A 24,559-nucleotide genomic window follows, 5' to 3' on the forward strand; every position below is an offset into this window, starting at 1 on the left:
TATGTAAGATTTGGACGCTAATTCTTTTGCGCATAGAATTAAGTAATCGAGTTGGGACCCATTAGCTTTTCCTATATATTACATAATCAATGCTCCTGCCAAATTTCACGTTTCTATGACATCGGAAAGTGAGAGAATTAGATTTTGTACATAAAATGTGGACGCTAATTCTTTTGCGATTAGAATTGAATAATCCTGTTGAGAACCATTAGCTTTTCCTATTAATGACATAATCAATGCTCGTGCCAAATTTCATGCTTCTATGACACCGAGAAGTGAGGGAATTAGATTCTGTACGTAAAATTTGGACACTAATTCTTTTGCGCATAGAATTGAATAATCGAGTTGCGACCCATTAGCTTTTCCTATTTATGACATGATCAATGCTCGTGCCAAATTTCACATTTCTATGGCATCGGAAAGTGAGAAAATTACATTCCGCACGTAAAATTTGGACGCTAATTCTTTTGCGCATAGAATTAAGTAATCGAGTTGGGAACCATTAACTTTTCCTATTTATGACATAATCAATGCTCATGCCAAATTTCACGTTTCTATGACACCGGAAAGTGAGAAAATTACATTCCGTATGTAAAATGTGGACGCTAATTCTTTTGCGATTAGAATTGAATAATCGAGTTGGGACCCATTAGCTTTTCCTATTTATGACATAATCAATGCTCATGCCAAATTTCACGTTTCTATGACACCGGAAAGTGAGAAAATTACATTCCGTATGTAAAATGTGGACGCTAATTCTTTTGCGATTAGAATTGTATAATCGAGTTGAGACCTATTAGCTTTTCCTATTTATGACATAATCATTGCTCGTGCCAAATTTCACGTTTCTATGACACCGGAAAGCTAGAAAATTACATTCCGTACATAACATTTGGAAGCTAATTCTTTTGCGCATAGAACTGAATAATCGAGTTGGGACCCATTAGCTTTTCCTATGTATAACATAATCAATGCTCGTGCCAAATTTCAAGTTTCTATGGCACCGGAAAGTGAGAAAAATACATTCCGCACATAAAATTTGGACGCTAATTCTTTTGCGCATAGAATTGAATAATCGAGTTGGGACCCATTAGCTTTTCCTATTTATGACATAATCAATGCTCGTGCCAAATTTCACGTTTCTATGGCACCGGAAAGTGAGAAAAATACATTCCGCACATAAAATTTGGACGCTAATTCTTTTGCGCATAGAATTGAATAATCGAGTTGGGACCCATTAGCTTTTCCTATTTATGACATAATCAATGCTCGTGCCAAATTTCACGTTTCTATGGCACCGGAAAGTGAGAAAAATACATTCCGTACGTGAAATTTGGACGCTAATTCTTTTGCACATAGAATTGAATAATCGAGTTGGGACCTATTAGCTTTTCCTTTTTATGACATAATCAATGCCCATGCCAAATTTCAAGTTTCTATGACATTGGGAAGTGAGAGAATTACATTCCGTACATAAAATGTGGACGCTAATTCTTTTGCGATTAGAATTGAATAATCGAGTTGGGACCCATTAGCTTTTCCTATTTATGACATAATCAATGCTCGTGCCAAATTTCACATTTCTATGGCATCGGAAAGTGAGAAAAATACATTCCACACATAAAATTTGGATGCTAATTCTTTTGCGCATAGAATTGAATAATTGAGTTGGGACCCATTAGCTTTTCCTATTTATGACATAATCAATGCTCATGCCAAATTTCAAGTTTCTATGACATTGGGAAGTGAGAGAATTAGATTCCGTACATAAAATGTGGACGCTAATTCTTTTGCGATTAGAATTGAATAATCGAGTTGGGACCCATTAGCTTTTCCTATTTATGACATAATCAATGCTCGTGCCAAATTTCACATTTGTATGGCATCGGAAAGAGAGAAAAATACATTCCACACATAAAATTTGGACGCTAATTCTTTTGCGCATAGAATTGAATAATCGAGTTGGGACCCATTAGCTTTTCCTATTTATGACATAATCAATGCTCATGCCAAATATCACGTTTCTATGACACCGGAAAGTGAGAAAATTACATTCCATATGTAAGATTTGGACGCTAATTCTTTTGCGCATAGAATTAAGTAATCGAGTTGGGACCCATTAGCTTTTCCTATATATTACATAATCAATGCTCCTGCCAAATTTCACGTTTCTATGACATCGGAAAGTGAGAGAATTAGATTTTGTACATAAAATGTGGACGCTAATTCTTTTGCGATTAGAATTGAATAATCCTGTTGAGAACCATTAGCTTTTCCTATTAATGACATAATCAATGCTCGTGCCAAATTTCATGCTTCTATGACACCGAGAAGTGAGGGAATTAGATTCTGTACGTAAAATTTGGACACTAATTCTTTTGCGCATAGAATTGAATAATCGAGTTGCGACCCATTAGCTTTTCCTATTTATGACATGATCAATGCTCGTGCCAAATTTCACATTTCTATGGCATCGGAAAGTGAGAAAATTACATTCCGCACGTAAAATTTGGACGCTAATTCTTTTGCGCATAGAATTAAGTAATCGAGTTGGGAACCATTAACTTTTCCTATTTATGACATAATCAATGCTCATGCCAAATTTCACGTTTCTATGACATCGGAAAGTGAGAAAATTACATTCCGTATGTAAAATGTGGACGCTAATTCTTTTGCGATTAGAATTGAATAATCGAGTTGGGACCCATTAGCTTTTCCTATTTATGACATAATCAATGCTCATGCCAAATTTCACGTTTCTATGACACCGGAAAGTGAGAAAATTACATTCCGTATGTAAAATGTGGACGCTAATTCTTTTGCGATTAGAATTGTATAATCGAGTTGAGACCTATTAGCTTTTCCTATTTATGACATAATCATTGCTCGTGCCAAATTTCACGTTTCTATGACACCGGAAAGCTAGAAAATTACATTCCGTACATAAAATTTGGAAGCTAATTCTTTTGCGCATAGAACTGAATAATCGAGTTGGGACCCATTAGCTTTTCCTATGTATAACATAATCAATGCTCGTGCCAAATTTCAAGTTTCTATGGCACCGGAAAGTGAGAAAAATACATTCCGCACATAAAATTTGGACGCTAATTCTTTTGCGCATAGAATTGAATAATCGAGTTGGGACCCATTAGCTTTTCCTATTTATGACATAATCAATGCTCGTGCCAAATTTCACGTTTCTATGGCACCGGAAAGTGAGAAAAATACATTCCGCACATAAAATTTGGACGCTAATTCTTTTGCGCATAGAATTGAATAATCGAGTTGGGACCCATTAGCTTTTCCTATTTATGACATAATCAATGCTCGTGCCAAATTTCACGTTTCTATGGCACCGGAAAGTGAGAAAAATACATTCCGTACGTGAAATTTGGACGCTAATTCTTTTGCACATAGAATTGAATAATCGAGTTGGGACCTATTAGCTTTTCCTTTTTATGACATAATCAATGCCCATGCCAAATTTCAAGTTTCTATGACATTGGGAAGTGAGAGAATTAGATTCCGTACATAAAATGTGGACGCTAATTCTTTTGCGATTAGAATTGAATAATCGAGTTGGGACCCATTAGCTTTTCCTATTTATGACATAATCAATGCTCGTGCCAAATTTCACATTTCTATGGCATCGGAAAGTGAGAAAAATACATTCCACACATAAAATTTGGATGCTAATTCTTTTGCGCATAGAATTGAATAATCGAGTAGGGACCCATTAGCTTTTCCTATTTATGACATAATCAATGCTCATGCCAAATTTCAAGTTTCTATGACATTGGGAAGTGAGAGAATTAGATTCCGTACATAAAATGTGGACGCTAATTCTTTTGCGATTAGAATTGAATAATCGAGTTGGGACCCATTAGCTTTTCCTATTTATGACATAATCAATGCTCGTGCCAAATTTCACATTTGTATGGCATCGGAAAGAGAGAAAAATACATTCCACACATAAAATTTGGACGCTAATTCTTTTGCGCATAGAATTGAATAATCGAGTTGGGACCCATTAGCTTTTCCTATTTATGACATAATCAATGCTCATGCCAAATATCACGTTTCTATGACACCGGAAAGTGAGAAAATTACATTCCGTATGTAAGATTTGGACGCTAATTCTTTTGCGCATAGAATTAAGTAATCGAGTTGGGACCCATTAGCTTTTCCTATATATTACATAATCAATGCTCCTGCCAAATTTCACGTTTCTATGACATCGGAAAGTGAGAGAATTAGATTTTGTACATAAAATGTGGACGCTAATTCTTTTGTGATTAGAATTGAATAATCCTGTTGAGAACCATTAGCTTTTCCTATTAATGACATAATCAATGCTCGTGCCAAATTTCATGCTTCTATGACACCGAGAAGTGAGGGAATTAGATTCTGTACGTAAAATTTGGACACTAATTCTTTTGCGCATAGAATTGAATAATCGAGTTGCGACCCATTAGCTTTTCCTATTTATGACATGATCAATGCTCGTGCCAAATTTCAAGTTTCTATGACATCGGAAAGTGAGAGAATTAGATTTCGTACATAAAATGTGGACGCTAATTCTTTTGCGATTAGAATTGAATAATCCTGTTGAGAACCATTAGCTTTTCCTATTTATGACATAATCAATGCTCGTGCCAAATTTCAAGTTTCTATGACATTGGGAAGTGAGAGAATTAGATTCCGTACATAAAATGTGGACGCTAATTCTTTTGCGATTAGAATTGAATAATCGAGTTGGGACCCATTAGCTTTTCCTATTTATGACATAATCAATGCTCGTGCCAAATTTCACATTTCTATGGCATCGGAAAGTGAGAAAAATACATTCCACACATAAAATTTGGATGCTAATTCTTTTGCGCATAGAATTGAATAATCGAGTTGGGACCCATTAGCTTTTCCTATTTATGACATAATCAATGCTCATGCCAAATTTCACGTTTCTATGACACCGGAAACTGAGAAAATTACATTCCGTATGTAAAATTTGGACGCTAATTCTTTTGCGCATAGAATTGAATAATCGAGTTGGGACCCATTAGCTTTTCCTATTTATGACATAATCAATGCTCGTGCCAAATTTCACATTTCTATGGCATCGGAAAGTGAGAAAAATACATTCCACACATAAAATTTGGACGCTAATTATTTTGCGCATAGAATTGAATAATCGAGTTGGGACCCATTAGCTTTTCCTAATTATGACATAATCAGTGCTCGTGCCAAATTTCATGTTTCTATGACACCGGAAAGTGAGAAAATTACATTCCGTACGTAAAATTTGGACGCTAATTCTTTTGCGCATAGAATTGAAGAATCGAGTTGGGACCCATTAGCTTTTCCTATATATGACATAATCAATGCTCGTGCCAAATTTCACGTTTCTATGACATCGGAAAGTGAGAGAATTAGATTTCGTACATAAAATGTGGACGCTAATTCTTTTGCGATTAGAATTGAATAATCCTGTTGAGAACCATTAGCTTTTCCTATTTATGACATAATCAATGCTCGTGCCAAATTTCAAGTTTCTATGACATCGGAAAGTGAGAGAATTAGATTTCGTACATAAAATGTGGACGCTAATTCTTTTGCGATTAGAATTGAATAATCCTGTTGAGAACCATTAGCTTTTCCTATTTATGACATAATCAATGCTTGTGCCAAATTTCAAGTTTCTATGACATTGGGAAGTGAGAGAATTAGATTCCGTACATAAAATGTGGACGCTAATTCTTTTGCGATTAGAATTGAATAATCGAGTTGGGACCCATTAGCTTTTCCTATTTATGACATAATCAATGCCCATGCCAAATTTCAAGTTTCTATGACATTGGGAAGTGAGAAAATTACATTCCGTACATAAAATTTGGAAGCTAATTCTTTTGCGCATAGAACTGAATAATCGAGTTGGGACCCATTAGCTTTTCCTATGTATAACATAATCAATGCTCGTGCCAAATTTCAAGTTTCTATGGCACCGGAAAGTGAGAAAAATACATTCCGCACATAAAATTTGGACGCTAATTCTTTTGCGCATAGAATTGAATAATCGAGTTGGGACCCATTAGCTTTTCCTAATTATGACATAATCAGTGCTCGTGCCAAATTTCATGTTTCTATGACACCGGAAAGTGAGAAAATTACATTCCGTACGTAAAATTTGGACGCTAATTCTTTTGCGCATAGAATTGAAGAATCGAGTTGGGACCCATTAGCTTTTCCTATATATGACATAATCAATGCTCGTGCCAAATTTCACGTTTCTATGACATCGGAAAGTGAGAGAATTAGAAATCGTACATAAAATGTGGACGCTAATTCTTTTGCGATTAGAATTGAATAATCCTGTTGAGAACCATTAGCTTTTCCTATTTATGACATAATCAATGCTCGTGCCAAATTTCATGCTTCTATGACACCGAGAAGTGAGGGAATTAGATTCCGTACGTAAAATTTGGACACTAATTCTTTTGCGCATAGAATTGAATAATCAAGTTGCGACCCATTAGCTTTTCCTATTTATGACATGATCAATGCTCGTGCCAAATTTCACATTTCTATGGCATCGGAAAGTGAGAAAATTACATTCCGCACGTAAAATTTGGACGCTAATTCTTTTGCGCATAGAATTAAGTAATCGAGTTGGGACCCATTAGCTTTTCCTATTTATGACATAATCAATGCTCATGCCAAATTTCACGTTTCTATGACACCGGAAAGTGAGAAAATTACATTCCGTATGTAAAATGTGGACGCTAATTCTTTTGCGATTAGAATTGTATAATCGAGTTGAGACCTATTAGCTTTTCCTATTTATGACATAATCATTGCTCGTGCCAAATTTCACATTTCTATGACACCAGAAAGCTAGAAAATTACATTCCGTACATAAAATTTGGAAGCTAATTCTTTTAGCGCATAGAACTGAATAATCGAGTTGGGACCCATTAGCTTTTCCTATGTATAACATAATCAATGCTCGTGCCAAATTTCAAGTTTCTATGGCACCGGAAAGTGAGAAAAACACATTCATCACATAAAATTTGGACGCTAATTCTTTTGCGCATAGAATTGAATAATCGAGTTGGGACCCATTAGCTTTTCCTATTTATGACATAATCAATGCTCGCGCCAAATTTCACGTTTCTATGGCACCGGAAAGTGAGAAAAATACATTCCGTACGTGAAATTTGGACACTAATTCTTTTGCACATAGAATTAAATAATCGAGTTGGGACCCATTAACTTTTCCTATTTATGACATAATCAATGCTCGTGCCAAATTTCACGTTTCTATGACATCGAAAAGTGAGAAAATTACATTCCATATGTAAAATTTGGACGCTAATTCTTTTGCACTTAGAATTGAATAATCGAGTTGGGACCTATTAGCTTTTCCTTTTTATGACATAATCAATGCCCATGCCAAATTTCAAGTTTCTATGACATTGGGAAGTGAGAGAATTAGATTTCGTACATAAAATGTGTACGCTAATTCTTTTGCGATTAGAATTGAATAATCCTGTTGAGAACCATTAGCTTTTCCTATTTATGACATAATCAATGCTCGTGCCAAATTTCATGCTTCTATGACACCGAGAAGTGAGGAATTAGATTCCGTACGTAAAATTTGCACACTAATTCTTTTGCGCATAGAATTGAATAATCGAGTTGCGACCCATTAGCTTTTCCTATTTATGACATGATCAATGCTCGTGCCAAATTTCACATTTCTATGGCATCGGAAAGTGAGAAAATTACATTCCGCACGTAAAATTTGGACGCTAATTCTTTTGTGCATAGAATTAAGTAATCGAGTTGGGACCCATTAACTTTTCCTATTTATGACATAATCAATGCTCCTGCCAAATTTCACGTTTCTATGACACCGGAAAGTGAGAAAATTACATTCTGTACGTAAAATTTCGACACTAATTCTTTTGTGCATAGAATTGAATAATCGAGTTGGGACCTATTAGCTTTTCCTATTTATGACATAATCATTGCTCGTGCCAAATTTCACGTTTCTATGACACCGGAAAGCTAGAAAATTACATTCCGTACATAAAATTTGGAAGCTAATTCTTTTGCGCATAGAACTGAATAATCGAGTTGGGTCCCATTAGCTTTTCCTATGTATAACATAATCAGTGCTCGTGCCAAATTTCAAGTTTCTATGGCACCGGAAAGTGAGAAAAATACATTCCGCACATAAAATTTGGATGCTAATTCTTTTGCGCATAGAATTGAATAATCGAGTTGGGACCCATTAGCTTTTCCTATTTATGACATAATCAATGCTCGTGCCAAATTTCACATTTCTATGGCATCGGAAAGTGAGAAAAATACATTCCACACACAAAATTTGGATGCTAATTCTTTTGCGCATAGAATTGAATAATCGAGTTGGGACCCATTAGCTTTTCCTATTTATGACATAATCAATGCTCATGCCAAATTTCACGTTTCTATGACACCGGAAACTGAGAAAATTACATTCCGTATGTAAAATTTGGACGCTAATTCTTTTGCGCATAGAATTGAATAATCGAGTTGGGACCCATTAGCTTTTTCTATGTATAACATAATCAATGCTCGTGCCAAATTTCACGTTTCTATGACACCAGAAAGCTAGAAAATTACATTCCGTACATAAAATTTGGAAGCTAATTCTTTTAGCGCATAGAACTGAATAATCGAGTTGGGACCCATTAGCTTTTCCTATGTATAACATAATCAATGCTCGTGCCAAATTTCAAGTTTCTATGGCACCGGAAAGTGAGAAAAATACATTCCGCACATAAAATTTGGACGCTAATTCTTTTGCGCATAGAATTGAATAATCGAGTTGGGACCCATTAGCTTTTCCTATTTATGACATAATCAATGCTCGCGCCAAATTTCACGTTTCTATGGCACCGGAAAGTGAGAAAAATACATTCCGTACGTGAAATTTGGACACTAATTCTTTTGCACATAGAATTAAATAATCGAGTTGGGACCCATTAACTTTTCCTATTTATGACATAATCAATGCTCGTGCCAAATTTCACGTTTCTATGACATCGAAAAGTGAGAAAATTACATTCCATATGTAAAATTTGGACGCTAATTCTTTTGCACTTAGAATTGAATAATCGAGTTGGGACCTATTAGCTTTTCCTTTTTATGACATAATCAGTGCCCATGCCAAATTTCAAGTTTCTATGACATTGGGAAGTGAGAGAATTAGATTCCGTACATAAAATGTGGACGCTAATTATTTTGCGCATAGAATTGAATAATCGAGTTGTGGACCCATTAGCTTTTCCTAATTATGACATAATCAGTGCTCGTGCCAAATTTCACATTTCTATGGCATCGGAAAGTGAGAAAATTACATTCCGCACGTAAAATGTGGACGCTAATTCTTTTGCGCATAGAATTAAGTAATCGAGTTGGGACCCATTAGCTTTTCCTATTTATGACATAATCAATGCTCATGCCAAATTTCACGTTTCTATGACACCGGAAAGTGAGAAAATTACATTCCGTATGTAAAATGTGGACGCTAATTCTTTTGCGATTAGAATTGTATAATCGAGTTGAGACCTATTAGCTTTTCCTATTTATGACATAATCATTGCTCGTGCAAAATTTCACGTTTCTATGACACCAGAAAGCTAGAAAATTACATTCCGTACATAAAATTTGGAAGCTAATTCTTTTAGCGCATAGAACTGAATAATCGAGTTGGGACCCATTAGCTTTTCCTATGTATAACATAATCAATGCTCGTGCCAAATTTCAAGTTTCTATGACATCGAAAAGTGAGAAAATTACATTCCATATGTAAAATTTGGACGCTAATTCTTTTGCACTTAGAATTGAATAATCGAGTTGGGACCTATTAGCTTTTCCTTTTTATGACATAATCAATGCCCATGCCAAATTTCAAGTTTCTATGACATTGGGAAGTGAGAGAATTAGATTCCGTACATAAAATGTGGACGCTAATTATTTTGCGCATAGAATTGAATAATCGAGTTGGGACCCATTAGCTTTTCCTAATTATGACATAATCAGTGCTCGTGCCAAATTTCATGTTTCTATGGCACCGGAAAGTGAGAAAATTACATTCCGTACGTAAAATTTGGACGCTAATTCTTTTGCGCATAGAATTGAAGAATCGAGTTGGGACCCATTAGCTTTTCCTATATATGACATAATCAATGCTCGTGCCAAATTTCACGTTTCTATGACATCGGAAAGTGAGAGAATTAGATTTCGTACATAAAATGTGTACGCTAATTCTTTTGCGATTAGAATTGAATAATCCTGTAGAGAACCATTAGCTTTTCCTATTTATGACATAATCAATGCTCGTGCCAAATTTCATGCTTCTATGACACCGAGAAGTGAGGAATTAGATTCCGTACGTAAAATTTGCACACTAATTCTTTTGCGCATAGAATTGAATAATCGAGTTGCGACCCATTAGCTTTTCCTATTTATGACATGATCAATGCTCGTGCCAAATTTCACATTTCTATGGCATCGGAAAGTGAGAAAATTACATTCCGCACGTAAAATTTGGACACTAATTCTTTTGCGCATAGAATTAAGTAATCGAGTTGGGACCCATTAACTTTTCCTATTTATGACATAATCAATGCTCCTGCCAAATTTCACGTTTCTATGACACCGGAAAGTGAGAAAATTACATTCTGTACGTAAAATTTCAACACTAATTCTTTTGTGCATAGAATTGAATAATCGAGTTGGGACTAGAGATGAGCGAACGCGTTCGTCCGAGCTTGATATTCGTGCGAATATTAGGGTGTTCGGGATGTTCGTTATTCGTAACGAACACCATGCGGTGTTCTGGTTACTTTCACTTCCTTCCCTGAGACGTTAGCGCGCTTTTCTGGCCAATTGAAAGACAGGGAAGGCATTACAACTTCCCCCTGCAACGTTTAAGCCCTATACCACCCCCCTGCTGTGAGTGGCTGGCGAGATCAGGTGTTCGCCTAATATAAAAGTCGGCCCCTCCCGCGGCTCGCCTCAGATGCGGTGTGAGTTAGATGAGGGACAGTGCTGTTTATACCGGAGCTGCTGTAGGGAAAGAATTGGTAGTTAGTGTAGGCTTCAAGACCCCCCAAAGGTCCTTATTAGGGCCACTGATAGCTGTGTGTTGGCTGCTGTTAGCAGTGGCATTTTTTTTTTCTCAAAATCGGCTCTGCAGAGCGTTGCACCTGGCATTAGGGACAGAAGTGCTGCATAGGCAGGGAGAGTGTTAGGAGTGAGTGTAGCCTTCAAGAACCTCAACGGTCCTTTCTAGGGCCATATTTATCCGTGTGCAGTACTGTTCAGGCTGCTGTTAGCTGTGCTGCATTTTTTTTGGGCTTCTCAAAATCGCCTCTGCAGAGCATTCCACCCTCCATTGATACTGCAGGGAAAGAATTGTATAGGCAGGGCCACAACACAGTTATTATTCATAGAATATACGCAGTGCTGCCTTTTGGTGGAAAAACAAGTGGAAACAAATCTATTTGTCCAGCCTCTGTCCGTCCTTACGGGCGGTGGACACGTGTGAGCTGCGTGAAAAACATTGCTAAATCATACGCACCCAGCTACGCTTTACTGCTGGCTTCGCCATTTGCTTTCCTTAATTGGGAAAAAAAATACCTTCTCTGCCAGAGTTATAATAACTCTGCTACCCTCACGTTCTGTGACACATAAGCAGGGACACAGCACAGTTATTAAACTTCTCATGTTCATTGAATATACGCAGTGCTGCCTTTTGGTGGAAAAAAACTGAAAACAAATCTATTTGTCCAGCCTCTGTCCGTCCTAACGCCTGTGGACACGTGTGAGCTGCGTGAACAACATTGCTAAATCATACGCACCCAGCTACGCTTTACTGCTGGCTTCGCCATTTGCTTTCCTTAATTGGGAAAAAAAATACCTGCTCTGCCAGAGTTATAATAACTCTGCTACCCTCACGTTCTGTGACACATAAGCAGGGACACAGCACAGTTATTAAACTTCTCATGTTCATTGAATATACGCAGTGCTGCCTTTTGGTGGGAAAAAACTGAAAACAAATCTATTTGTCCAGCCTCTGTCCGTCCTAACGCCTGTGGACACGTGTGAGCTGCGTGAACAACATTGCTAAATCAGACGCACCCAGCTACGCTTTACTGCTGGCTTCGCCATTTGCTTTCCTTAATTGGGAAAAAAAATACCTGCTCTGCCAGAGTTATAATAACTCTGCTACCCTCACGTTCTGTGACACATAAGCAGGGACACAGCACAGTTATTAAACTTCTCATGTTCATTGAATATACGCAGTGCTGCCTTTTGGTGGGAAAAAACTGAAAACAAATCTATTTGTCCAGCCTCTGTCCGTCCTAACGCCTGTGGACACGTGTGAGCTGCGTGAACAACATTGCTAAATCAGACGCACCCAGCTACGCTTTACTGCTGGCTTCGCCATTTGCTTTCCTTAATTGGGAAAAAAAATACCTGCTCTGCCAGAGTTATAATAACTCTGCTACCCTCACGTTCTGTGACACATAAGCAGGGACACAGCACAGTTATTAAACTTCTCATGTTCATTGAATATACGCAGTGCTGCCTTTTGGTGGGAAAAAACTGAAAACAAATCTATTTGTCCAGCCTCTGTCCGTCCTAACGCCTGTGGACACGTGTGAGCTGCGTGAACAACATTGCTAAATCAGACGCACCCAGCTACGCTTTACTGCTGGCTTCGCCATTTGCTTTCCTTAATTGGGAAAAAAAATACCTGCTCTGCCAGAGTTATAATAACTCTGCTACCCTCACGTTCTGTGACACATTAGCAGGGACACAGCACAGTTATTAAACTTAGATTATTCATTCACTAGAGGCAGTGGGGCCTTTCGTTTTCCAAAAAGGGAAAAAATTATATTTGGCCTGCAGTCTTGCGCCAATTTATTTCCTGCCTGTGAAATCAAATCACTGGTAATACAGCATGCTGAGGGGTAGGGGTAGGCCTTGAGGACGTGGACGCGGCCGAGGACGCGGAGGGCCAAGTCAGGGTGTGGGCACAGGCCGAGCTCCTGATCCCGGTGTGTCGCAGCCGACTGCTGCGCGATTAGGAGAGAGGCACGTTTCTGGCATCCCCACATTCATCGCCCAATTAATGGGTCCACGCGGGAGACGGTTATTAGAAAATGAGCAGTGTGAGCAGGTCCTGTCCTGGATGGCAGAAAGTGCTTCGAGCAACCTATCGTCAACACGCAGTTCTGCGCCGTCCACTGCTGCAAATCCGAATCCTCTGTCTGCTGCTCCTCCTTCCTCCCAGCCTCCTCACTCCACTACAATGACACCTGCTCAGGAGCGGGAACACTCCCAGGAACTGTTCTCGGGCCCCTGCTCAGATTGGGCAGCAGCGGTTCCTCTCCCACCAGAGGAGTTTATAGTCACTGATGCCCAACCATTCGAAAGTTCCCGGGGTCCGGGGGATGAGGCTGGGGACTTCCGCCAACTGTCTCAACAACTTTCTGTGGGTGAGGAGGACGATGACGATCAGACACAGTTGTCTTGCAGTGAGGTAGTAGTAAGGGCAGTAAGTCCGAGGGAGCAGCGCACAGAGGATTCGGAGGAAGAGCAGCAGGACGATGAGGTGACTGACCCCACCTGGTGTGCAACGCTTACTCAGGAGGACAGGTCTTCAGAGGGGGAGTCAAGGGCATCAGCAGGGCAGGTTGCAAGAGGCAGTGCGGTGGCCAGGGCCAGGGGTAGAGGCAGGGCCAGACCGAATAATCCACCAAGTGTTTCCCAAAGCGCCCCCTCGCGCCATGCCACCCTGCAGAGGCCGAGGTGCTCTAAGGTCTGGCAGTTTTTCACAGAGACGCCTGACGACCGACGAACAGTGGTGTGCAACCTTTGTTGCGCAAAGCTCAGCCGGGGAGCCAACACCAACAGCCTCACCACCACCACCATGCGCAGGCATATGATGGCCAAGCACCCCACAAGGTGGGACGAAGGCCGTTCACCGCCTCCGGTTTGCACCCCTGCCTCTCCCCCTGTGCCCCAACCTGCCACTGAGATGCAACCCCCCTCTCAGGACACAGGCACGACCGTCTCATGGCCTGCACCCACACCCTCACCTCCGCTGTCCTCGGCCCCATCCACCAATGTCTCGCACCGCACAGTCCAGCCGTCGCTAGCGCAACTGTTGGAGCGCAAGCGCAAGTACGCCGCCACGCACCCGCACGCTCAAACGTTAACCGTCCGCATCGCAAAATTCATCAGCCTTGAGATGCTGCCGTATAGGGTTGTGGAAACGGAGTCCTTCAAAAGTATCATGGAGGCGGCGGCCCCGCGCTACTCAGTTCCCAGTCGCCACTACTTTTCCCGATGTGCCGTCCCAGCCCTGCACGACCACGTCTCCCGCAACATTGTACGCGCCCTCACCAACGTGGTTACTGGCAAGGTCCACTTAACAACGGACACGTGGACAAGCACAGGCGGGCAGGGCCACTATATCTCCCTGACGGCACATTGGGTGAATTTAGTGGAGGCTGGGACAGAGTCAAAGCCTGGGACCGCTCACGTCCTACCCACCCCCAGAATTGCGGGCCCCAGCTCGGTGGTGGTATCTGCGGCGGTGTATGCTTCCTCCACTAAACCACCCTCCTCCTCCTCCTACGCAACCTCTGTATCGCAATCAAGATGTGTCAGCAGCAGCACGTCGCCAGCAGTCGGTGACGCGCGGCGTGGCAGCACAGTGGTGGGCAAACGTCAGCAGGCCGTGCTGAAACTACTCAGCTTAGGAGATAAGAGGCACATGGCCCACGAACTGCTGCAGGGTCTGACAGAGCAGACCGACCGCTGGCTTGCGCCGCTGAGCCTCCAACCGGGCATGGTCGTGTGTGACAACGGCCGTAACCTGGTGGCGGCTCTGCAGCTCGGCAGCCTCACGCACGTGCCATGCCTGGCCCACGTCTTTAATTTGGTGGTTCAGCGCTTTCTGAAAAGCTATCCACGCTTGTCAGACCTGCTCGTAAAGGCGCGCCGGCTCTGCGCACATTTCCGCAAGTCCCACACGGACGCTGCCACCCTGCGCACCCTGCAACATCACTTTAAGCTGCCAGTGCACCGACTGCTGTGCGACGTGCCCACACGGTGGAACTCTACGCTCCACATGTTGGCCAGGCTCTATGAACAACGGAGAGCTATAGTCGAATACCAACTCCAACATGGGCGGCGCAGTGGGAGTCAGCCTCCTCAATTCCTTTCAGAAGAGTGGGCCTGGTTGGCAGACATCTGCCATGTCCTTGGTAATTTTGAGGAGTCTACCCAGGTGGTGAGCGGCGATGCTACAATCATTAGCGTCACCATTCCTCTGCTATGCATCTTGAGAAATTCCCTGCAAACCATAAAGGCAGCTGCTTTGCGCTCGGAAACGGGGGCGGGGGAAGACAGTATGCCGCTGGATAGTCAGGGCACCCTCCTGTCTATTTCTCAGCGCGTACAGGAGGAGGAGGAGGAGCATGAGGAGGATGAGGAGGAGGGGGAAGAGACAGCTTGGGCCGCTGCTGACGGTACACCTGCTGATTGCCTGTCATCCTTTCAGCGTGTATGGCCTGAGGAGGAGGAGGAGGAGGAGGAGGAGGATCCTGAAAGTGATCTTCCTAGTGAGGACAGCCATGTGTTGCGTACAGGTACCCTGGCACACATGGCTGACTTCATGTTAGGATGCCTTTCTCGTGACCCTCGCGTTGCACGCATTCTGGCCACGACGGATTACTGGGTGTACACACTGCTCGATCCACGGTATAAGGAGAACCTGCCCACTCTGATTCCCGAAGAGGAAAGGGGTTCGAGAGTGTTGCTATACCACAGGACCCTTGCGGACAAGCTGATGGTAAAATTCCCAGCCGACAGCGCTAGTGGCAGAAGGCGCAGTACCGAGGGCAAGGTAGCAGGGGATGTGCGTAGATCGAGCAGCATGTACATCCCAGGCAGTGCAACAGTCTTTAAGGGCCTGGCCAGCTTTATGGCTCCCCACCAAGACTGTGTCACCGCTCCCCAGTCACGGCTGAGTCGGCGGGAGCACTGTAAAAGGATGGTGAGGGAGTACGTAGCGGATCGCACGACCATCCTTGGTGACGCCTCTGCCCCCTACAACTACTGGGTGTCGAAGCTGGACACGTGGCCTGAACTAGCCCTGTATGCCCTGGAGGTGCTTGCTTGTCCTGCGGCTAGCGTCTTGTCGGAAAGGGTGTTTAGTGCGGCTGGGGGAATCATCACAGATAAGCATAGCCGCTTGTCAACCGACAGTGTCGACAGGCTAACACTCATCAAGATGAACAAAGGCTGGATTTCCCCAGACTTCTGTTCTCCACCAGCGGACAGCAGCGATACGTAAGCAATACGTAGGCTGCACCCGCGGATGGAAGCTACGTTCTCTCTCACCATCCAAAACGGGGACATTTCTGCTTCATCAATCTGTGTCTAATATTCCTCCTCCTCCTCCTGCTCCTCCTCCTGAAACCTCACGTAATCACGCTGAACGGGCAATTTTTCTTAGGGCCACAAGGCTCAGTCAAATAATTTTTCAGAACAATTTTTATAAGTTTCAATGCGCTTAAAAGCATTGGAACTTTAACTTGAACCAATTTTTCGTTACACTGGGCTGCCTCCAGGCCTAGTTACCACTTAAGCCACATTAACCAAAGCGATTAATGGGTTTCACCTGCCCTCTTGGCTGGCCATGGCCAATTTTTTGGATGTACATTAGTACTGTTGATACAGCAATTTTTGTGGGCCCTCGCCTACAGTGTAATCAAATTAATTTTTAGCCCACCTGCATTACAGCTGACGTTACCTCAGCTGTGTTGGGCAATGCAATGGGATATTTTTATGTACCGCCGGTGGGTTCCAGGGAGCCACCAATGCTGTAGGTGCACACGGAGTTTTTAATACATCTGTACACTTCTAAAGAACCCCAGTCTGACTGGGGCATGCAGTGTGGGCCGAAGCCCACCTGTATTACGCACGACATTACTACCTCAGCTGTGTTGGGCAATGCAATGGGATATTTTTATGTACCGCCGGTGGGTTCCAGGGAGCCACCCATGCTGTAGGTGCACACGGAGTTTTTAATACATCTGTACACTTCTAAAGAACCCCAGTCTGACTGGGGCATGCAGTGTGGGCCGAAGCCCACCTGTATTACGCACGACATTACTACCTCAGCTGTGTTGGGCAATGCAATGGGATATTTTTATGTACCGCCGGTGGGTTCCAGGGAGCCACCCATGCTGTAGGTGCACACGGAGTTTTTAATACATCTGTACACTTCTAAAGAACCCCAGTCTGACTGGGGCATGCAGTGTGGGCCGAAGCCCACCTGTATTACGCACGACATTACTACCTCAGCTGTGTTGGGCAATGCAATGGGATATTTCTGTGTACCGCCGCTGGCTTCCTGGCACCCACCCAGGCAGTGGGTCCACAGGGAATTATAAATGCATCTGTTTCCACTTATAAAGAAACCCAGTCTGACTGGGGCATGCAGTGTGGGCCGAAACCCACCTGCATTAACCCTTTCCAGTCCACTGTGTGACCTGTGAAGACATTAGGGTTTAAGGCTGTACAGCTCCGTTGTTGGTAGACGTCCGTCGGGGTTCTCTTACTGTATATTGCCAGCCTCTCTGCTGTCGGAGCCTATCCTACGTGTCAGCTCATGCAGTACTGGCTTTAGCCAGCATATAGCGCCGTTGTATAACGGCAGAAAAAGAGTAAGCCCCCTAGGAAAACCATATACAAATTGGATTGGAAAGGGTTAAGCACAACATTACTACCTCAGCTGTGTTGGGCAATGCAATGGGATATTTCTATGTACCGCCGGTGGCTTCCTGGCACCCACCCATGCTGTAGGTGCACACGGAGTTTTTACTACATCTGTACACTTCTAAAGAACCCCAGTCTGACTGGGGCATGCAGTGTGGGCCGAAGCCCTCCTGCATTAAGCACGACATTACTACCTCAGCTGTGTTGGGCAATGCAATGGGATATTTCTGTGTACCGCCGGTGGGTTCCAGGGAGCCACCCATGCTGTGGGTCGACAGGGACTTCACAATAGGGAGTTGTACCTGCCTGTGTCTATGAATTAAAAAGCCCGGTCTGACTGGGGCATGCAGACACCTTGACAGAATGAATAGTGTGTGGCACATAGGTTCCCCATTGCTATGCCCACGTGTGCAGCTCCTGATGGCGGTGGCACAGGATTCTATTTCTCATTGCTTCTGTACAGCATTGTGGGCTATCGCTCCGCCACTTTTAAAGAGGGTCGCTGCCTAGCCGTGCCAACCTCTGCAGTGTGTGCCTGCGGTCCCTCGTCATGGCAGACGCAATTCTAAATAGACATGAGCGTGGTGTGGCATGAGGGCAGCTGAAGGCTGCCCAGGGACACTTTGGTGTGCGCTGTGGGGGGGAGGGGGGGCGGTTGGTCAGCATGTAACCCAGGAGAAGTGTCAGTGGAGTGTCATGCAGGCAGTGATTGTGCTTTGTTGGAGGTAGTGTGGTGCTTAGCAAAGGTATGCCATGCTAATGAGGGCTTTTCAGAAGTAAAAGTTGTTGGGGGGGGGGGCCCACTCTTGCCGGTATTGTGGCTTAATAGTGGGACCTGTGAACTTGAGATGCAGCCCAACATGTAGCCCCTCGCCTGCCCTATCCGTCACTGTGTCATTCCCATCACTTTTCTGAATTGCCCAGATTTTCACACATGAAAACCTTAGCGAGCATCGGCAAAATACAAAAATGTTCTGGTCGCCCATTGACTTCAATGGGGTTCGTTGTTCGAAACGAACCCTCGAGCATCACGGGAAGTTCGTTACGAATAACGAACACCCGAACATTTTGGTGTTCGCTCATCTCTAGTTGGGACCCATTAGCTTTTCCTATTTATGACATAATCAATGATCATGCCAAATTTCACGTTTCTATGACACCGGAAAGCTAGAAAATTACATTCCGTACATAAAATTTGGAAGCTAATTCTTTTGCGCATAGAACTGAATAATCGAGTTGGGTCCCATTAGCTTTTCCTATGTATAACATAATCAGTGCTCGTGCCAAATTTCAAGTTTCTATGGCACCGGAAAGTGAGAAAAATACATTCCGCACATAAAATTTGGATGCTAATTCTTTTGCGCATAGAATTGAATAATCGAGTTGGGACCCATTAGCTTTTCCTATTTATGACATAATCAATGCTCGTGCCAAATTTCACATTTCTATGGCATCGGAAAGTGAGAAAAATACATTCCACACACAAAATTTGGATGCTAATTCTTTTGCGCATAGAATTGAATAATCGAGTTGGGACCCATTAGCTTTTCCTATTTATGACATAATCAATGCTCATGCCAAATTTCACGTTTCTATGACACCGGAAACTGAGAAAATTACATTCCGTATGTAAAATTTGGACGCTAATTCTTTTGCGCATAGAATTGAATAATCGAGTTGGGACCCATTAGCTTTTCCTATGTATAACATAATCAATGCTCGTGCCAAATTTCACGTTTCTATGACACCAGAAAGCTAGAAAATTACATTCCGTACATAAAATTTGGAAGCTAATTCTTTTAGCGCATAGAACTGAATAATCGAGTTGGGACCCATTAGCTTTTCCTATGTATAACATAATCAATGCTCGTGCCAAATTTCAAGTTTCTATGGCACCGGAAAGTGAGAAAAATACATTTCGCACATAAAATTTGGACGCTAATTCTTTTGCGCATAGAATTGAATAATCGAGTTGGGACCCATTAGCTTTTCCTATTTATGACATAATCAATGCTCGCGCCAAATTTCACGTTTCTATGGCACCGGAAAGTGAGAAAAATACATTCCGTACGTGAAATTTGGACACTAATTCTTTTGCACATAGAATTAAATAATCGAGTTGGGACCCATTAACTTTTCCTATTTATGACATAATCAATGCTCGTGCCAAATTTCACGTTTCTATGACATCGAAAAGTGAGAAAATTACATTCCATATGTAAAATTTGGACGCTAATTCTTTTGCACTTAGAATTGAATAATCGAGTTGGGACCTATTAGCTTTTCCTTTTTATGACATAATCAATGCCCATGCCAAATTTCAAGTTTCTATGACATTGGGAAGTGAGAGAATTAGATTCCGTACATAAAATGAGGACGCTAATTATTTTGCGCATAGAATTGAATAATCGAGTTGTGGACCCATTAGCTTTTCCTAATTATGACATAATCAGTGCTCGTGCCAAATTTCATGTTTCTATGACACCGGAAAGTGAGAAAATTACATTCCGTACGTAAAATTTGGACGCTAATTCTTTTGCGCATAGAATTGAAGAATCGAGTTGGGACCCATTAGCTTTTCCTATATATGACATAATCAATGCTCGTGCCAAATTTCACGTTTCTATGACATCGGAAAGTGAGAGAATTAGATTTCGTACATAAAATGTGGACGCTAATTCTTTTGCGATTAGAATTGAATAATCCTGTTGAGAACCATTAGCTTTTCCTATTTATGACATAATCAATGCTCGTGCCAAATTTCATGCTTCTATGACACCGAGAAGTGAGGGAATTAGATTCCGTACGTAAAATTTGGACACTAATTCTTTTGCGCATAGAATTGAATAATCGAGTTGCGACCCATTAGCTTTTCCTATTTATGACATGATCAATGCTCGTGCCAAATTTCACATTTCTATGGCATCGGAAAGTGAGAAAATTACATTCCGCACGTAAAATTTGGACGCTAATTCTTTTGCGCATAGAATTAAGTAATCGAGTTGGGACCCATTAGCTTTTCCTATTCATGACATAATCAATGCTCATGCCAAATTTCACGTTTCTATGACACCGGAAAGTGAGAAAATTACATTCCGTATGTAAAATGTGGACGCTAATTCTTTTGCGTTTAGAATTGTATAATCGAGTTGAGACCTATTAGCTTTTCCTATTTATGACATAATCATTGCTCGTGCCAAATTTCACGTTTCTATGACACCGGAAAGCTAGAAAATTACATTCCGTACGTAAAATTTGGAAGCTAATCCTTTTCGCATAGAACTGAATAATCGAGTTGGGACCCATTAGCTTTTCCTATGTATAACATAATCAATGCTCGTGCCAAATTTCAAGTTTCTATGGCACCGGAAAGTGAGAAAAATACATTCTGCACATAAAATTTGGACGCTAATTCTTTTGCGCATAGAATTGAATAATCGAGTTGGGACCCATTAGCTTTTCCTATTTATGACATAATCAATGCTCGTGCCAAATTTCATGTTTCTATGACACCGGAAAGTGAGAAAAATACATTCCGTACGTGAAATTTGGACGCTAATTCTTTTGCACATAGAATTAAATAATCGAGTTGGGACCCATTAACTTTTCCTATTTATAACATAATCAATGCTCGTGCCAAATTTCAAGTTTCTATGGCACTGGAAAGTGAGAAAAATACATTCCGCACATAAAATTTGGACGCTAATTCTTTTGCGCATAGAATTGAATAATCGAGTTGGGACCCATTAGCTTTTCCTATTTATGACATAATCAATGCTCGTGCCAATTTCACGTTTCTATGGCACCGGAAAGTGAGAAAAATACATTCCGTACGTGAAATTTGGACGCTAATTCTTTTGCACTTAGAATTGAATAATCGAGTTGGGACCTATTAGCTTTTCCTTTTTATGACATAATCAATGCCCATGCCAAATTTCAAGTTTCTATGGCATTGGGAAGTGAGAGAATTAGATTCCGTACATAAAATGTGGACGCTAATTCTTTTGCGATTAGAATTGAATAATCGAGTTGGGACCCATTAGCTTTTCCTATTTATGACATAATCAATGCTCGTGCCAAATTTCACATTTCTATGGCATCGGAAAGTGAGAAAAATACATTCCACACATAAAATTTGGACGCTAATTATTTTGCGCATAGAATTGAATAATCGAGTTGGGACCCATTAGCTTTTCCTAATTTTGACATAATCAGTGCTCGTGCCAAATTTCATGTTTCTATGACACCGGAAAGTGAGAAAATTACATTCCGTACTAGAGATGAGCGAACGTACTCGTCCGAGCTTGATATTCGTGCGAATATTAGGGTGTTCGGGATGCTCGTTACTCTTAACGAGCACCACGCGGTGTTCCGGTAACTTTCAGTTTCCTCTCTGAGACGTTAGCGCGCTTTTCTGGCCAATTGAAAGACAGGGAAGGCATTACAACTTCCCCCTGTGACGTTCAAGCCCTATACCACCCCCCTGCTGTGAGTGGCTGGGGCGATCAGATGTCACCCGAGTATAAAAGTCGGCCCCTCCCGCGGCTCGCCACACATGCCTTGTGAGTTAGCTGAGGGAAAGTACTATCGTGCTGGTGCTGCTGTAGGGAGAGCGTTAGGAGTCAGTGTAGGCTTCAAGAACCCCAAAGGTCCTTCTTAGGGCCACATCTACCTGTGTGCAGGCTGCTGCTAGCAGTGTTTTTTGTTTTTTTTTCTCTCAAAATCGGCAGTGCAGAGCATTGCACCCGGTATTAGGGACAGAAGTGGTGCATAGGCAGGGAGAGTGTTAGGAGTGAGTGTAGCCTTCAAGAACCTCAACGGTCCTTTCTAGGGCCAAATTTAAGCGTGTGCAGTACTGTGCAGGCTGCTGTTAGCAGTGTTGCATATTTTTTTTTTTTTCTAAAAATCGTCTGTGCAGAGCATTGCACCCTCCATTGATACTACTGGGACAGAATTGTGTAGGCAGGGCCACAACACAGTTATTGTTCATTGAATATACGCAGTGGGTCCTTCCCTTTGCAAAAAAGGAAAAGAAATTATATTTGGCCAGCCTGTGTCAGTCCTAAGGTCTCCGTGTACGTGTGTGCTGCGTGGACAACGTACAAAAATCAGACGCAACCAGCTACGGTTTACTGCAGGCTTGCACCATTGTCTTTCCTGACTGGCAAATACCTGCTCTGCTAGAGTTAATAACTCTGCTACACTAAAGTTGTGTGACACTTTTTCAGGGCCACACTACAGTTCTAAAAGTTATTGTTCATTGAATATACGCAGTGGGTCCTTCCCTTTGCAAAAAAGGAAAAAAAATGGAATTTGGCCTGCCTGTGTCAGTCCTAAGGTCTCCGTGTACGTGTGTGCTGCGTGGACAACGTACAAAAATCAGACGCAACCAGCTACGGTTTACTGCAGGCTTGCGCCATTGTCTTTCCTGACTGGCAAATACCTGCTCTGCTAGAGTTAATAACTCTGCTACACTAAAGTTGTGTGTCACTTTTTCAGGGCCACACTACAGTTCTAAAAGTTATTGTTCATTGAATATATGCAGTGGGTCCTTCCCTTTGCAAAAAAGGAAAAGAAATTGTATTTGGCCTGCCTGTGTCAGTCCTAAGGTCTCCGTGTACGTGTGTGCTGCGTGGACAACGTACAAAAATCAGACGCAACCAGCTACGGTTTACTGCAGGCTTGCGCCATTGTCTTTCCTGACTGGCAAATACCTGCTCTGCTAGAGTTAATAACTCTGCTACACTAAAGTTGTGTGTCACTTTTTCAGGGCCACACTACAGTTCTAAAAGTTATTGTTCATTGAATATACGCAGTGGGTCCTTCCCTTTGCAAAAAAGCGAAAAGAAATTATATTTGGCCTGCCTGTGTCAGTCCTAAGGTCTCCGTGTACGTGTGTGCTGCGTGGACAACGTACAAAAATCAGACGCAACCAGCTACGGTTTACTGCAGGCTTGCGCCTTTGTCTTTCCTGACTGGCAAATACCTGCTCTGCTACAGTTAATAACTCTGCTACACTAAAGTTGTGTGTCACTTTTTCAGGGCCACACTACAGTTCTAAAAGTTATTGTTCATTGAATATACGCAGTGGGTCCTTCCCTTTGCAAAAAAGCGAAAACATTATATTTGGCCTGCAGGCTTGCGCCAATTTATTTCCTGCCTGGGAAATCAAATCACTGGTAATACAGCATGCTGAGGGGTAGGGGTAAGCCTAGAGGACGTGGACGTGGACGTGGCCGAGGACGCGTAGGCCCAAGTGAGGGTGTGGGCACAGGCCGAGCTCCTGATCCAGGTGTGTCGCAGCCGACTGCTGCGGGATTAGGAGAGAGGCACGTTTCTGGCGTCCCCACATTCATCGCACAATTAATGGGTCCACGCGGGAGACCTTTATTAGAAAATGAGCAGTGTGAGCAGGTCCTGTCCTGGATGGCAGAAAGTGCTTCGAGCAACCTATCGTCCAGCCACAGTTCTGCGCCGTCCACTGCTGCAAATCCGAATCCTCTGTCTGCTGCTCCTCCTTCCTCCCAGCCTCCTCACTCCACTACAATGACACCTGCTCAGGAGCGGGAACACTCCCAGGAACTGTTCTCGGGCCCCTGCTTAGATTGGGCAGCAGTGGTTCCTCTCCCACCAGAGGAGTTTATCGTCACTGATGCCCAACCATTCGAAAGTTCCCGGGGTCCGGGGGAAGAGGCTGGGGACTTCCGCC

Source organism: Eleutherodactylus coqui, chromosome 7 (genome assembly GCF_035609145.1).
Source record: "Eleutherodactylus coqui strain aEleCoq1 chromosome 7, aEleCoq1.hap1, whole genome shotgun sequence".
In the NCBI taxonomy this organism is placed as follows: domain Eukaryota; kingdom Metazoa; phylum Chordata; class Amphibia; order Anura; family Eleutherodactylidae; genus Eleutherodactylus; species Eleutherodactylus coqui.